A 14241-nucleotide genomic window follows, 5' to 3' on the forward strand; every position below is an offset into this window, starting at 1 on the left:
CCCTGATGTAAGGTGTGGCCCTATGTAGGGTGTGGCTGTGGGAAAAACCTGCTGGGATTGATATAAGAGGAGACTACCAGGGACTTGTACTGAACTAAATTAAAAAATTACTGTCTGCAAATTAATTCAACTAAAATCTCTAGCTAGGGTTGTAAATCCTAATTCCTCTTTTCCTAATGACAGACTGTGGGCTGTAAGGGACAGGTGGGGTGAATGACTTGTTGATAGAAGTTCCAGTCCACCTGTAGACAGGGATCTCACATCAGCTTGTATTTTATACAAGGATAAGATTTAATAAATTCAGTTATCTGACTGAACACTGGCTCTGTTTAAATCAGAGATTTAAACATACATAGTCTAACCTAGTACCATAACTTAACAGCCAATAGATTCTTATACTATAAACAACAAATTAATTGTAAAAGTATAAATAAATGACCTTAAATGGAGTCTTAATACTATTAACTTAGTACTAGAAATTATATTCAATTAAATGAACTTATATGATAACTTAAAAATTAACTAAGCAAGCTATTGATAACTTAATTTATATATTCAAATATATATGCAGACATATTCACTTTATACAGTTAGCTTGACTGAATCTCTTCCAAGACTGTGGACACTTGTGAGGTTTTTACTTATTGAGGCTGAATTCTTTTCTGACAGAATGGACACTCATGAGGTTCAGTGCTTGGATAAGATTCACAGCTACACTACAATTTTAATAAACGTACCGATGAATGAGGCTTTGCCTCGCTTTTTAACCAACAGACAGATTTATAGGATATTAAAGTTACACAAGCATACAATTGGCCAATCATACACCAAATAACCCTCAATATACTTCTCTGCCAGTCGGGGTGCCTGTCTGACAAGTTTGCCAGACTGATTAACTCTCTTGTCGAGTTTAGGCACGATATTTTGCTACAGCGTTGCTGTATGATGATCTGGTAGCGTTGCTACGTGATTATCCTGCAGTTGCAGAAGAATGATTCGAGATAAAAGTTTATGAATGAAGGTGGAGGAAACCGTGTCACTGATCTCCACTATACACTCTATTTTATGTAATGTTCCAGGATTTTCCTTGTAGATATTGTCCAGGTACTCCCCCAGTTCTAGAGAGTATTCACTGGCGATAAAAATGTTAGATAAGGTGTCCTTGAGCTGGTAATGTTCGCTAAGGATCAGTCACTTGTTCACTCATTTGTAAACAAACGCGGAGTGCCTCGAGGCATCGTCGTGGGCGCTTCTCGCCCCCCGAGAGCCTTCCCCCTCTCCCTTGAGAGGTAGCTTGCAATGAATATTGATTGATTATTTTTACAGTCTAGACTTATGATTAAGATAAGATGTGATTATAATATAATTAGATATAAGATTTAAAGATTATAAGTAGTATTTGAAAGTACCACTGAATCTTATTAAGGATTCGATTTTTAATCCTACCGGATGTTGAATCAATGTTCCAATAGTTTTTTAATTAAGAAGTCCTTCTAGAAGCTTCTGGATCCTTGAGAGATCATGTACAAAGTCACGTAGGCATCAAAAGGGCCCCTGTTGCGTACGTGTTCATGGTGCCATTGTCATCCAGGATCAAGCTATAATGAATCTTTAATGATTCAAATATGATATTGATACGATTTAGATATGATTTTGATATGATTTAGATATGATATAGAAATTATACATTTCTTAGATGATTATTAGATATGGTGGGTAAAAATTTCCCACATCTTCCAGAGGGAGAGAACTGGCACAGAGTCCAATACTTAGGACAATAGTAACCATATGTATTTATTTACTCTCCATTGGATTGATAATACAAGTGCAAATTCTGCTTGCACTTTTCTGCTGCTGTCCGTTGTGGACGATTGTGTCTGTTAGGAGTCTGTGGGTCTTGTGGAGTTAGAGTGTCTTGAGGTCTCTCAGGATCTAACTGCAGCTGGCTCACTGATTCCATATGGATGAGTTTGTCCAATGTCTTCAGGGAAGTTGTTCCTTTAGACAGGATTTTGACTATTCTCAAAATCCCCTGACTATCTGGATGGACTGAGACAACTTTACCTAATGGCCAGTCAGCCCTAGGGCCATCACTGTCTACCAAGACAATATCGCCAGGTTGGAGATTAGATATATTATGTGGGACATTGGCCCCATAGTGATGTTCTCGTAGAGATGTAAGATATTCTTTGGTCCAAACATCATTCCATTTTTGGATTATGCTGGACAGATGTTTATACCCCTGAACCAACTCGCTCTGACCCACATATGAGGGATCTCTGATCTCATCATCCACTAGAGATGGTACTGGAGTCAGAAGTCTTCCATACATTAGGTGGGCAGGACTTAACGGCTCATGTTGAGTAGGATCCTCAGACAAGTAAGTCAACGGCCGGTTATTCACCCTTGATTCTATTTCCGTGATTACTGTCTGGAGTTCTTGAAGATTGATTTTCTGACGGTGTAGAGATTTTCTCAAGGATCTTTTTACAGTTCCTATTAACCGTTCATAAAATCCTCCGTGCCATGGGGCTCTCGGAGGGATAAATTTCCATCTGCAATGACGCTGTTCCAGTGTGGAAGTAACTGCAGGATGGGAACAGATTTCCCGTAGACATGCTTCTCCAGCTACCAAGTTTGCTCCGTTATCTGAAATCATCAGCTTAGGGCATGATCGGCGTGCTGCGAATCTGCGGAAAGCTTGAATAAATGATTGAGCAGTCATATCGGGTGTTACCTCTAGATGTACTGCCCTGGTGGTAGCACAGGTGAACAGACAGATGTATGCCTTGATAGGTTGCTTATCTGCAGTCCCTGTTAGATATATTGCTCCTGTATAATCTACTCCTGTCGTTTCGAAAGGTTGTAGATGGACCACTCGTTCCTTTGGTAGGGGTGGTGGCCCTGGATAAGAGCAAGTTCTTGCATCGTACCTTCGGCATATCATGCAATTCTTCAAGATTGATTTGACTGACTGTCTTCCCTGAGGAATCCAGTACTGCTGTCTGATTTGTGTGAGTGTGTCTAACACTCCTCCATGTTTGATGATTTGTTGATGTGTATGCAACACAATCAACCTTGTGATCCAATGATTTTTTGGTAAAAGCCATGGATGCACGGTATCTAGATTGATATCTGCGTGTTTAAGTCTCCCTCCACAACGCAGAATGTTGTGATTTTCTTGGTCTATCCACAGACCGAGATTGTGTTTTAACTTATGAGGAAGATTTTCATAGTTATTCCCATAAGTTTCTCTCTGGGCTTGTCTTACCCAATAGATAAGTGCATCTGGAAAAGTGTATTTTATACCTTTTTTCCTGAGATATTGAAACACGTTCTGTGTTACATTGATTAATTTGATGAGCGAGGAGTAACGAGTACAATCCAAGACTGATATTTGAGCTTGCTGCCTGGTGGTAGTTATGGTTTGTGTCGTAATGACGTGTGGCTTTTGTTCAGGCCAACTACCATTCACTAACCATCGAGGCCCATGAAACCAAATATCTGCCTTTGCAAACTGTTTAAATGTCATACCTCTTGATAAGAGATCAGCTGGATTATCCTTTGTTGGTACATGCAACAATTGAAAGCCTGCGGAAATTTCTTTAATTTCCGAGACGCGATTTTTTACATATGGAGTTGGACAGTTGTCGTTTCGTACCCATTGTAAGACAGCTTCATTGTCAGACCATATAATGACATCTTTGATGTTCATGGTAGACAAGACTTGTTTGATATGCACTGCTAAGCGTGTTCCAGTTAGCAGTGCTGTTAGTTCCATCTGAGGCAAAGTCCTCTTTTTTAATGGAGCGACTCTGGCCTTAGAGGTGATAAGATATGATTGATTAGAAGTCACTAAGTAAGCACAAGCTCCAAAAGCTTTGGCTGACGAGTCTGCGAATACATGTAGTGATACTTCCTCATTTTCCTCGACTATGTGTCTCGGAAAGATTATCTTTTCAACTAAAGTTTGTTCTTGAGCCACTTCCATCCAAGCTTTTTGTAACTGGATTGGTAGTGGATCATCCCAACCAACCTTAGCCTTCCATGCTTCTTGCACCAATAAACGCCACTTGATAGTCAAAGGATTTAGTAGACCAAGTGGGTCGAATACTTTGCTAACTTGTGAAAGCAAATCCCTTTTTGTAGTGATGTTGTAATTCACTGGCACGGATTTGATCGATATTGTGTCCGAGATTAAATCCCAATCCATGCCTAACACCTTTTGTGATTCTGGTACGTGATATTCAGGGTAATCTCTTGCTATTTGATTATTCAATGTTGCATTATTAGAGGCCCAAGATTGTAGTGGCATGTTGGCACCTTGTAGCTCCTTGTTGGCCTCTTGATATAATTGTAACAGTTCAGTAGTACTGTTAACTGTCCCTTGAAAATTATCTACATATAGATTTTGACTGATTTCAGTCTTACAGGGACTTGATGATTTCTTCAGATGAGTATCTAGAGTTGCTTGCAACAGAAATGGACTGCTTGTCGCGCCGAAAAGAACTGAAGAGAATCTGAAAGTCACTACAGGACTATTGACATCTTCTGGGTTCTCTACCCATAGAAACTTAGTGAAGTCTCTATCTTCTTCCTGTAAGCCAACTCTTAGAAAGGCCTTACTTATATCTGCTGAATACGCATATTTGTTAAGTCTAAACTTCAACAGTATGTCATACAATTTCTGAGTTAGACTTGGACCTGTTTGCAAACAATCATTTAGACTGGTTCCTTGGGGTCCAGATTTAGAGCTACAATTAAAAACTATCCGTAAAGGAGTTGTTTTTGATTCTCTCATTACAGCCATGTGTGGTAAAAAATGGCCTATTTGCGTATTGTCATGTTTCACGACTTCGATGAATTTATTCTTTAATTGTTGAGCAATAATCTCATGATAGAGTTTTAAATGCTCAGGCCTTTTTCTTAGCTTTGCTAATTGAGATTTAAATTGACTATAAGCCATGTGATAATTGGTAGGTAAGGTTTTATGGTTGATTTTCCATGGTAGCCTTACCCAGTACTGTCCATCATAGTACTGTACAGTTTCCAAGTACTGATTGTATGCACAGACATCATCAGGACTTGGTTGTTCAGGAATTATTCCTATGGCATCAAGTTCCCACAATTGATGTACAGATTTCAATCCATCATCAATCATGTGGGGGATTTTAAGTGGTGACTGTTCTTTGCCTAGTCATGCCACTATTACAGTTTCTGTATGATGTGATTTTTCAGGAGTTGAAGGTTCAAGATCTAGTATAGGTCCTGTCATCAATATGCCTCCTGCTGATTTGAGTATATTCATACCCATAGATTCTTCTGATCCCAGAATGAATCGATGATAGTAGTCAGCTCCAATCAGGATTCCGATATCCCCTATGTAGTCAGAATCAAGTAGAGGATCTGCTAATTGGATTCCTTTTTCTTTTAGGAATTTAATTGTGGCTGTCAGACCAGTCACTTCCATTTCAGTAGGAATTTTATCAACTACTATGGCTTCTACTGTCCTTTGGGATGTACCTAGACAGACATTGAGTTTTACTACTGGAAAGGTTCTACGACCAGAATTAGTAAAAAACCCTGATATGGATGTAGATACTTGCTTTGAAGATTTAAGTTGTAAATCTTCTGCCATCTTTTTACTGATAAAGGTTTTCTGTGACCCTTGATCAAAAAAGCCTCTAGTTGGAATACAAATTCCTTGATTGCATAGTTCTAGCTGTGCAGTAGGCAATATGGCTGCTGTAACAATTTCTGTATCCAAGTCGTTGACATTGCTCATTACTGTACAGAATTGTACGGCTGTTGTGGTATTATCATCTTTGGGCTTTGCCTGAGATGCAGGTTGATTATTGGAAGTCTGTGATCTGGATTGAGTGTTAATATCACCACAGAGTGCTGTGTGATGTACACTTTTATGACAATATTGGCAGTTCTGCAATTGAGTGATACACTCACTAGTATCGTGCTTCCGTAGACAACGGATGCACCTGTTCAGAGATTTCAGCCGATCGATTCGACTGGCACGGCCTACATAAACTGTGCATTGATAAATGGTATGTGCTTCTTGACAGAATAAACATTTTGGGGCACTTGTAGCTCCTTTTGTTTTATCTGTCTTAGGAGCTTGGTTTCCTACAGTTCTGTTAACTGTGGGGGATATAGCATAAGAGCCAACATTATTCTGTTTCCACTTTGCAGAAGAGGAGTTTTGTTGCCTTGATTTTTGACTGCCATTCTGGACATTTTTGTTTTTGTCCGTAGATTCACCTTTGGGGATTTTTTCTTGAGATCTAAGTTTTCCTCGGCTTCGTAATCTTTGTACGTAAGCTCGAAGTCCATCAAAGATTTGGCTTTGTGATAAGATGTTGTTACAAGTATGTAAAACTTGTAGGTAAGTAATTACATGCAAGTAGGTGATACAAGCATGTAACACTTGTACTCCTCCAAGGATTTCCTTAAAGGATGAATTGTATCTGTAATAATGTGTATCTACATTATTCATGATGTGATGAAGCATTTTGCTTTTTCTTTTTTTTTCTCGGCTTTGCCTTTTCTATTAAGTAAGTCTCTTTGAGATGCTTGATTAATTTCAGATTTTCTGAGGCTGCTTTCACTCCAGTGAAAGCATGAGATTAGGTGATCAAGACTATATTCTTGGATTAAGATAGTTATCTTAGATGGATGATAATATTTGTATTGACATTGTCAATGTGTTGTTAGCCTTTCAGATTGTGATGTGAGATTAAGATTGGTCTTAATCCCCAATTGTAGACTATTGTAGCCAAGTGATGATGACATTTGTCTATCACCTGATTTAAATGGTCTGTAGGCTGTAGATTCAAGTGATTTTTTTAGACACTTTGTGTCCTTTTCTTTTCTGTTTCAGCTGCTGGTGGAACACTGTTAGCCATTTTGACCTTTTCCGAGTTTCGGAGATTCCGAGATTTTTCTCTTTTTTCTGATAAATATGTATGATGTTAATGTATTTTGATAAATGAGCTTTCCTGTCTACTTAGGTAATGATTCCAAAGATCGTCCTTCATTTCCTCCCTGGAATCTGGTTGTAGCAGGTGTTCAATTATCAAAAGTACTGTAATAATTTGATTTGTGACCCGAATGCACGAATGCACCAAGTTGGTAAATCCTGTAATAATTTTTTAAAAATAGTAAATGGCACTATTTTTGCAAAGTTATTACAAAATCTGTTACCATAATAATTGTTAGATAAAATACAGTAGAATGTCTACTGGTTTTACCTGGAATAGGGTTTGTACAGTTGATTATGGTTAGATTGTAATGAATGCTCTTACAGTGATGATAACACTTTTTTAAAGAATATTATGTAATGAGCAGCTCTGAAAATCAGTAGATTAGAGATAATGCTAGATAATACACTTAAATATATATGTAATGTTACCACAATGAGGTAGATAATTGGTAATTTATGATTAAGATGCAGTTGTGTCTGTGACACTGATATACTTAATTACTGTGGTTTCTTAACACAAAACAGTATCAGTTTGCTATGAATACTATGAATGCTTACTAGTTAATGGATATGGTGGCTTAAGCCACTGCAAACAATTTGTTTACTTAGATATATAGCTATGATAAATATTGGCTGATAGCTAGGTTAGGCTAGAATATGTAAGAATTATTCCAATGCAAAATCAAGAAGTTTCTTATGTATTTGGCTTTGAAATATTCGGTAAACGAATGATCATAAATATCTAGGTACAAAAGACCATTATTATCTAGGTTCGAAGGACCATTAATGTGGGAAAAACCTGCTGGGATTGATATAAGAGGAGACTACCAGGGACTTGTACTGAACTAAATTAAAAAATTACTGTCTGCAAATTAATTCAACTAAAATCTCTAGCTAGGGTTGTAAATCCTAATTCCTCTTTTCCTAATGACAGACTGTGGGCTGTAAGGGACAGGTGGGGTGAATGACTTGTTGATAGAAGTTCCAGTCCACCTGTAGACAGGGATCTCACATCAGCTTGTATTTTATACAAGGATAAGATTTAATAAATTCAGTTATCTGACTGAACACTGGCTCTGTTTAAATCAGAGATTTAAACATACATAGTCTAACCTAGTACCATAACTTAACAGCCAATAGATTCTTATACTATAAACAACAAATTAATTGTAAAAGTATAAATAAATGACCTTAAATGGAGTCTTAATACTATTAACTTAGTACTAGAAATTATATTCAATTAAATGAACTTATATGATAACTTAAAAATTAACTAAGCAAGCTATTGATAACTTAATTTATATATTCAAATATATATGCAGACATATTCACTTTATACAGTTAGCTTGACTGAATCTCTTCCAAGACTGTGGACACTTGTGAGGTTTTTACTTATTGAGGCTGAATTCTTTTCTGACAGAATGGACACTCATGAGGTTCAGTGCTTGGATAAGATTCACAGCTACACTACAATTTTAATAAACGTACCGATGAATGAGGCTTTGCCTCGCTTTTTAACCAACAGACAGATTTATAGGATATTAAAGTTACACAAGCATACAATTGGCCAATCATACACCAAATAACCCTCAATATACTTCTCTGCCAGTCGGGGTGCCTGTCTGACAAGTTTGCCAGACTGATTAACTCTCTTGTCGAGTTTAGGCACGATATTTTGCTACAGCGTTGCTGTATGATGATCTGGTAGCGTTGCTACGTGATTATCCTGCAGTTGCAGAAGAATGATTCGAGATAAAAGTTTATGAATGAAGGTGGAGGAAACCGTGTCACTGATCTCCACTATACACTCTATTTTATGTAATGTTCCAGGATTTTCCTTGTAGATATTGTCCAGGTACTCCCCCAGTTCTAGAGAGTATTCACTGGCGATAAAAATGTTAGATAAGGTGTCCTTGAGCTGGTAATGTTCGCTAAGGATCAGTCACTTGTTCACTCATTTGTAAACAAACGCGGAGTGCCTCGAGGCATCGTCGTGGGCGCTTCTCGCCCCCCGAGAGCCTTCCCCCTCTCCCTTGAGAGGTAGCTTGCAATGAATATTGATTGATTATTTTTACAGTCTAGACTTATGATTAAGATAAGATGTGATTATAATATAATTAGATATAAGATTTAAAGATTATAAGTAGTATTTGAAAGTACCACTGAATCTTATTAAGATTCGATTTTTAATCCTACCGGATGTTGAATCAATGTTCCAATAGTTTTTTAATTAAGAAGTCCTTCTAGAAGCTTCTGGATCCTTGAGAGATCATGTACAAAGTCACGTAGGCATCAAAAGGGCCCCTGTTGCGTACGTGTTCATGGTGCCATTGTCATCCAGGATCAAGCTATAATGAATCTTTAATGATTCAAATATGATATTGATACGATTTAGATATGATTTTGATATGATTTAGATATGATATAGAAATTATACATTTCTTAGATGATTATTAGATATGGTGGGTAAAAATTTCCCACAGTGGCCATGATGAAGGGTGTGGCCATGATGTAGGGTGTGGCCATGATGTAGGGTGTGGCCCTGATGTAGGGTGTGGCCCTGATGTAAGGTGTGGCCCTGATGTAGGGTGTGGCCCTGATGTAGGGTGTGGCCCTGATGTAAGGTGTGGCCCTATGTAGGGTGTGGCCCTGATGTAGGGTGTGGCCCTGATGTAAGGTGTGGCCCTATGTAGGGTGTGGCCCTGATGTAGGGTGTGGCCCTGATGTAAGGTGTGGCCCTGATGTAGGGTGTGGCCATGATGTAGGGTGTGGCCATGATGAAAGGTGTGGCCCTGATATAGGGTGTGGCCCTGATGTAGGGTGTAGCCCTTATATAGAGTGTGGCCCTGATGTAGGGTGTGGTCCTGCCCCTCTACACACCTGCAACCATCCCTACGTGGTGGGTCAGGATATGTTGAATCAAGATGGGTCAGAATGTGTGAACGGTGGGTTGGGGCGCCTCAAGGTGGGGCAAGTGGACCACTGTGGTCCCAAGGTAGGGGGAAGTGGGCCACTGTGGTCCCAAAGTGGGGGAAGACACCGCGAATTCCCGCCAAATACTCCAGATGTGACACTGTGTCTCCTGGTTTTGGGCAATATGATTGGTCATGTGTGGGGGTGTGTTCCGGTTGACCAATCAGAGAGTAGCCACGGCGTGACGTAGTATGACGTTAGCGCCCGAGGCTCTTGGCGGGAATATGGCGTGCTGTCACTGGCCACGGAGGGAAGACTGTGACGGGTCGCGTCACTCGTCGGTCCCAGGTAAGTGAGGCGTAAGTCACAATTAAGAACATATTATGCTTATAATGTGAGGGGTGGGCTGGGTGGGTGGGCGTGGGTCAGGGGACGGAGGGTGGGTGGGCGTGGGTCAGGGGGCGGAGGGTGGGCGGGCTCTCTCACTAACTTCATTATTCGCTGTGAATCGAGGGAATCATGAGAGCAATTGGTGGCGGCGACGATGTGTTCGGAAGAAATCATCTCTGTATTGCTGACCTGCTCCTGACAGCTTGTCTCACTGACCTGCTCCTGACAGCCTGTCTCACTGTCCTGCTCCTGACAGCCTGTCTCACTGTCCTGCTCCTGACAGGCTGTCTCACTGTCCTGCTCCTGACAGGCTGTCTCACTGTCCTGCTCCTGACAGCCTGTCTCACTGTCCTGCTCCTGACAGGCTGTCTCACTGTCCTGCTCCTGACAGGCTGTCTCACTGTCCTGCTCCTGACAGCCTGTCTCACTGTCCTGCTCCTGACAGGCTGTCTCACTGTCCTGCTCCTGACAGCCTGTCTCACTGTCCTGCTCCTGACAGCCTGTCTCACTGACCTGCTCTTGACAGCCTGTCTCACTGACCTGCTCCTGACAGCCTGTCTCACTGTCCTGCTCCTGACAGCCTGTCTCACTGACCTGCTCCTGACAGCCTGTCTCACTGACCTGCTCCTGACAGCCTGTCTCACTGACCTGCTCCTGACAGCCTGTCTCACTGACCTGCTCCTGACAGCCTGTCTCACTGACCTGCTCCTGACAGCCTGTCTCACTGTCCTGCTATGACAATCTTCCTCACCTTCCCTGACCCTGCCTATCTTACTGGGGTTCCTCCCGTCCCCCGCCCCAAACTAAACTGCCCCCGCCCCCCACAAGCCAGCCCCCGCCCCCCCACAAGCCAGCCCCCGCCCCCCACAAGCCAGCCCCCGCCCCCACCACTTAATACACCATAACCCAAGTCGGAAAATCGCATCCCTGCCAATCGTACCCCCGCCCCCCCACTATTATACCCCCACTCCCCTACTATTATACCCCCACCCCTACTTCATTCACTCCCACGTTATCCCATACTTCTCACCCCTCCCGGTCCTCCCCACCCTCCCCAACCCCACTCCCCTCACCCCCACTCTCAAGGCACTCTAAATCCTGAACAAATTAATCCATAATTCCATTAAGATTTTAGGAGGGGATAAGGGAGAGGGAGCGGGAGGGGGTTGTGGGGGGTGGGAGAGGGAGGGGGGGGGGGAGGGGAGGCGGAGGGGAGGTGAGATAAGTGGGATAAAGAGGAGGATGAAACAAATGCATGATGATTATAGTGAAGGAGGGGAGGGTTGTGAGGTGGGGGCTGGGAGGGTTTAGAGGTGGGGGAGGGTTGTGAGGTGGGGGCTGGGAGGGTTGAGAGATGGGGGAGGGGCTGGGGCTGGTGCTTCAGGAGAGGAACCATACAAGAGAGGTAAGGTCGTGCCAGTATGGAGGACTTCATGTGGCCGGAGATGTCCACTTCACAAGGTGATGCTTCAACAATGGCAGTATCACCCTTCCCCTTGTTCCCTCGTTATGTATCCACCAACATGGCGCCGGTCAGCTGTGTCATATGTCCACCAACATGGCGCCGGTCAGCTGTGTCATGTGTCCACCAACATGGCGCCGGTCAGCTGTGTCATGTGTCCACCAACATGGCGCCGGTCAGCTGTGTCATGTGTCCACCAACATGGCGCCGGTCAGCTGTGTCATGTGTCCACCAACATGGCGCCGGTCAGCTGTGTTACAAACCCCGTTTTCTCCACCAGTAATTTTAGGATTAACTCAACAAATTATACAAGAGCTGTCTATTTATGTATGTATTGTTCTAGATTATAATCTTTAACGCCCTAACATGCTCGTATAATCCTGTGGCGTCCATTATTCTGTGGTTACATTGTTCTGATTACCTGCAGGGGGGGGGGGAGCTTAGTGACGTGTAGTGTGGTTTGGCTAGTGATTGGCTGACGGATTTGTTGAAGCAACCCGTCCTCAGACTAAGACCATTCCATCCAGCGGTCGACCCCAGAGACGTACCTTTAAGGTGTTGACTTAGTCATTTGCAGGTCTTCAGATCCGGTTGTGCTCGTACCATCAGTACTGGAGGTCACCTGGGGGTCACCTACAGGTCACCTGGAGGTCACTTGGAGGTCACCTGAGCCAGGTGTGACGTTACTGCTGTGTTACCTCACTGTCAGTCATTACTGTGTGTTGGTGTACGGGAGGCCAGAGTGAGGGTGGTGACTGGTCCACCACGGGTCACGGATGACACCAACAGTCACGCTTCATGTCTCGTGTTGCAATAATAATAATAATAATAATAATAATAATATAATAATAATAATAATAATAATAATATTAACAATAATAATATTACACACAGAGATCACACTAACGTGATGCATCAAATGAACAAATCCACAAGGGCCATGACGAGGATTCGAACCTGCGTCCGGGAGCATCCCAGACACTGCCTTAATCGACTGAGCTACGACAGGGTTAAAAGGGTTGAAACCGAAGCAGGTTCAAATCCTCGTCACGGCCCTTGTGGATTTCTTCATGTAATAATAATATTAATAATAATAATAATATTAAGACAAATAGTCAATATTATAATGAAAAGATCAATACCAACACGTCAACATTACCAATAAAGAAAACATCAGTAGCATAAATGACTAAATAAATATATAGACCCACGTAAACGTTGTTAAACGAGGACAAGCCTACAGGAACAAGGCAATTCGAGGGGATGTAATTACTTAACGAGTGGGTAGGAGGGGTTAAGGGGGGAGAGGGGTGACGTTCCGGCAGAGGAGGGAAGACCAAATGGGGATATTATTGATCCCGAGGTTAGTAGGGAGGGATAGGGAAGGAGGGGGAGGGGATAACACTGATTGGATACCAAAAATTGGCCATAGTGAGTGTGTTGGTGTGTGGCCAGGGCTGGGTGTGTTGATGGTGTATTCCCAGTACACTGCTCTGATGTATTATGTATTCCCAGTACACTGCTCTGATGTATTATGTATTCCCAGTACACTGCTCTGATGTTCGTGTTCTATATTCCCAGTACACTACTGTAATATTAATTTTGCAATAATTTCTTAGTTTTGCCCCAATACTGTGTGATGGAAGCAGGCTGCTGATATGTTGATTTAAGACGTGGATGTTCTCATGTGAACCTTTCTAAGATGTCTTAAGGCTTGGCTCTCCTGTCCCCCCCCCCTCCCTCAACCCCCCATGCCATTATCATCCCATTTTCTATGTTACCGTTGCTTTCATTCCTTGTTCTTTATTTCCCAAATGGTTTGCTTTCATCCCCGTTTTCTATGTAGAAACTTTGTGGCTTCAATAACGTGTTTCTAATTTTTTTCATTCTGGTTGGTTTCCGTTTTATGTATAATAAGTGCACTTGCTTGTGATCCCATTTTCTATATGTGTATTACGTAATTGTTTAATAACGTTGCCTATATTACGTAGACACTGCTTTCATCCTCGTGTTCTGTATCATGTGTCTACTCTGTTAAGGCCTCTTTTATATATTCTAAAAGCAATGCTCAGATCCCATGTATTTAAACCATATATTTTTATTCTGTGATGCCTTGATTACAATTATTTTATATTTTGTTGAGATAATAATTCACTAGTTTTGAAAATGTAACTAACACAACAACTATGTTAGTTCCCATCTCTCTCTCTCTCTCTCTCTCTCTCTCTCTCTCTCTCTCTCTCTCTCTCTCTCTCTCTCTCTCTCTCTCTCTCTCTCTCTCTCTCTCTCTCTCTTTTGCGGTCCCCATGCTCACCCTGTGAGTGGTAGTTGTGCACCACATACTCACAGGGTGAGCGGTAGTTGTGCTCCCCATACTCACAGGGTGAGCATGGGGTGCACAAGACTGCGTGCCTGTGTCAGTGAGGTTTGGTTTGAGGGAATGAAGGTGTAGCTATTTTTTGTATTGCACAGCAGCGATTGT

The sequence above is a fragment of the Procambarus clarkii genome, chromosome 24 (genome assembly GCF_040958095.1).
Source record: "Procambarus clarkii isolate CNS0578487 chromosome 24, FALCON_Pclarkii_2.0, whole genome shotgun sequence".
Classification (NCBI taxonomy): domain Eukaryota; kingdom Metazoa; phylum Arthropoda; class Malacostraca; order Decapoda; family Cambaridae; genus Procambarus; species Procambarus clarkii.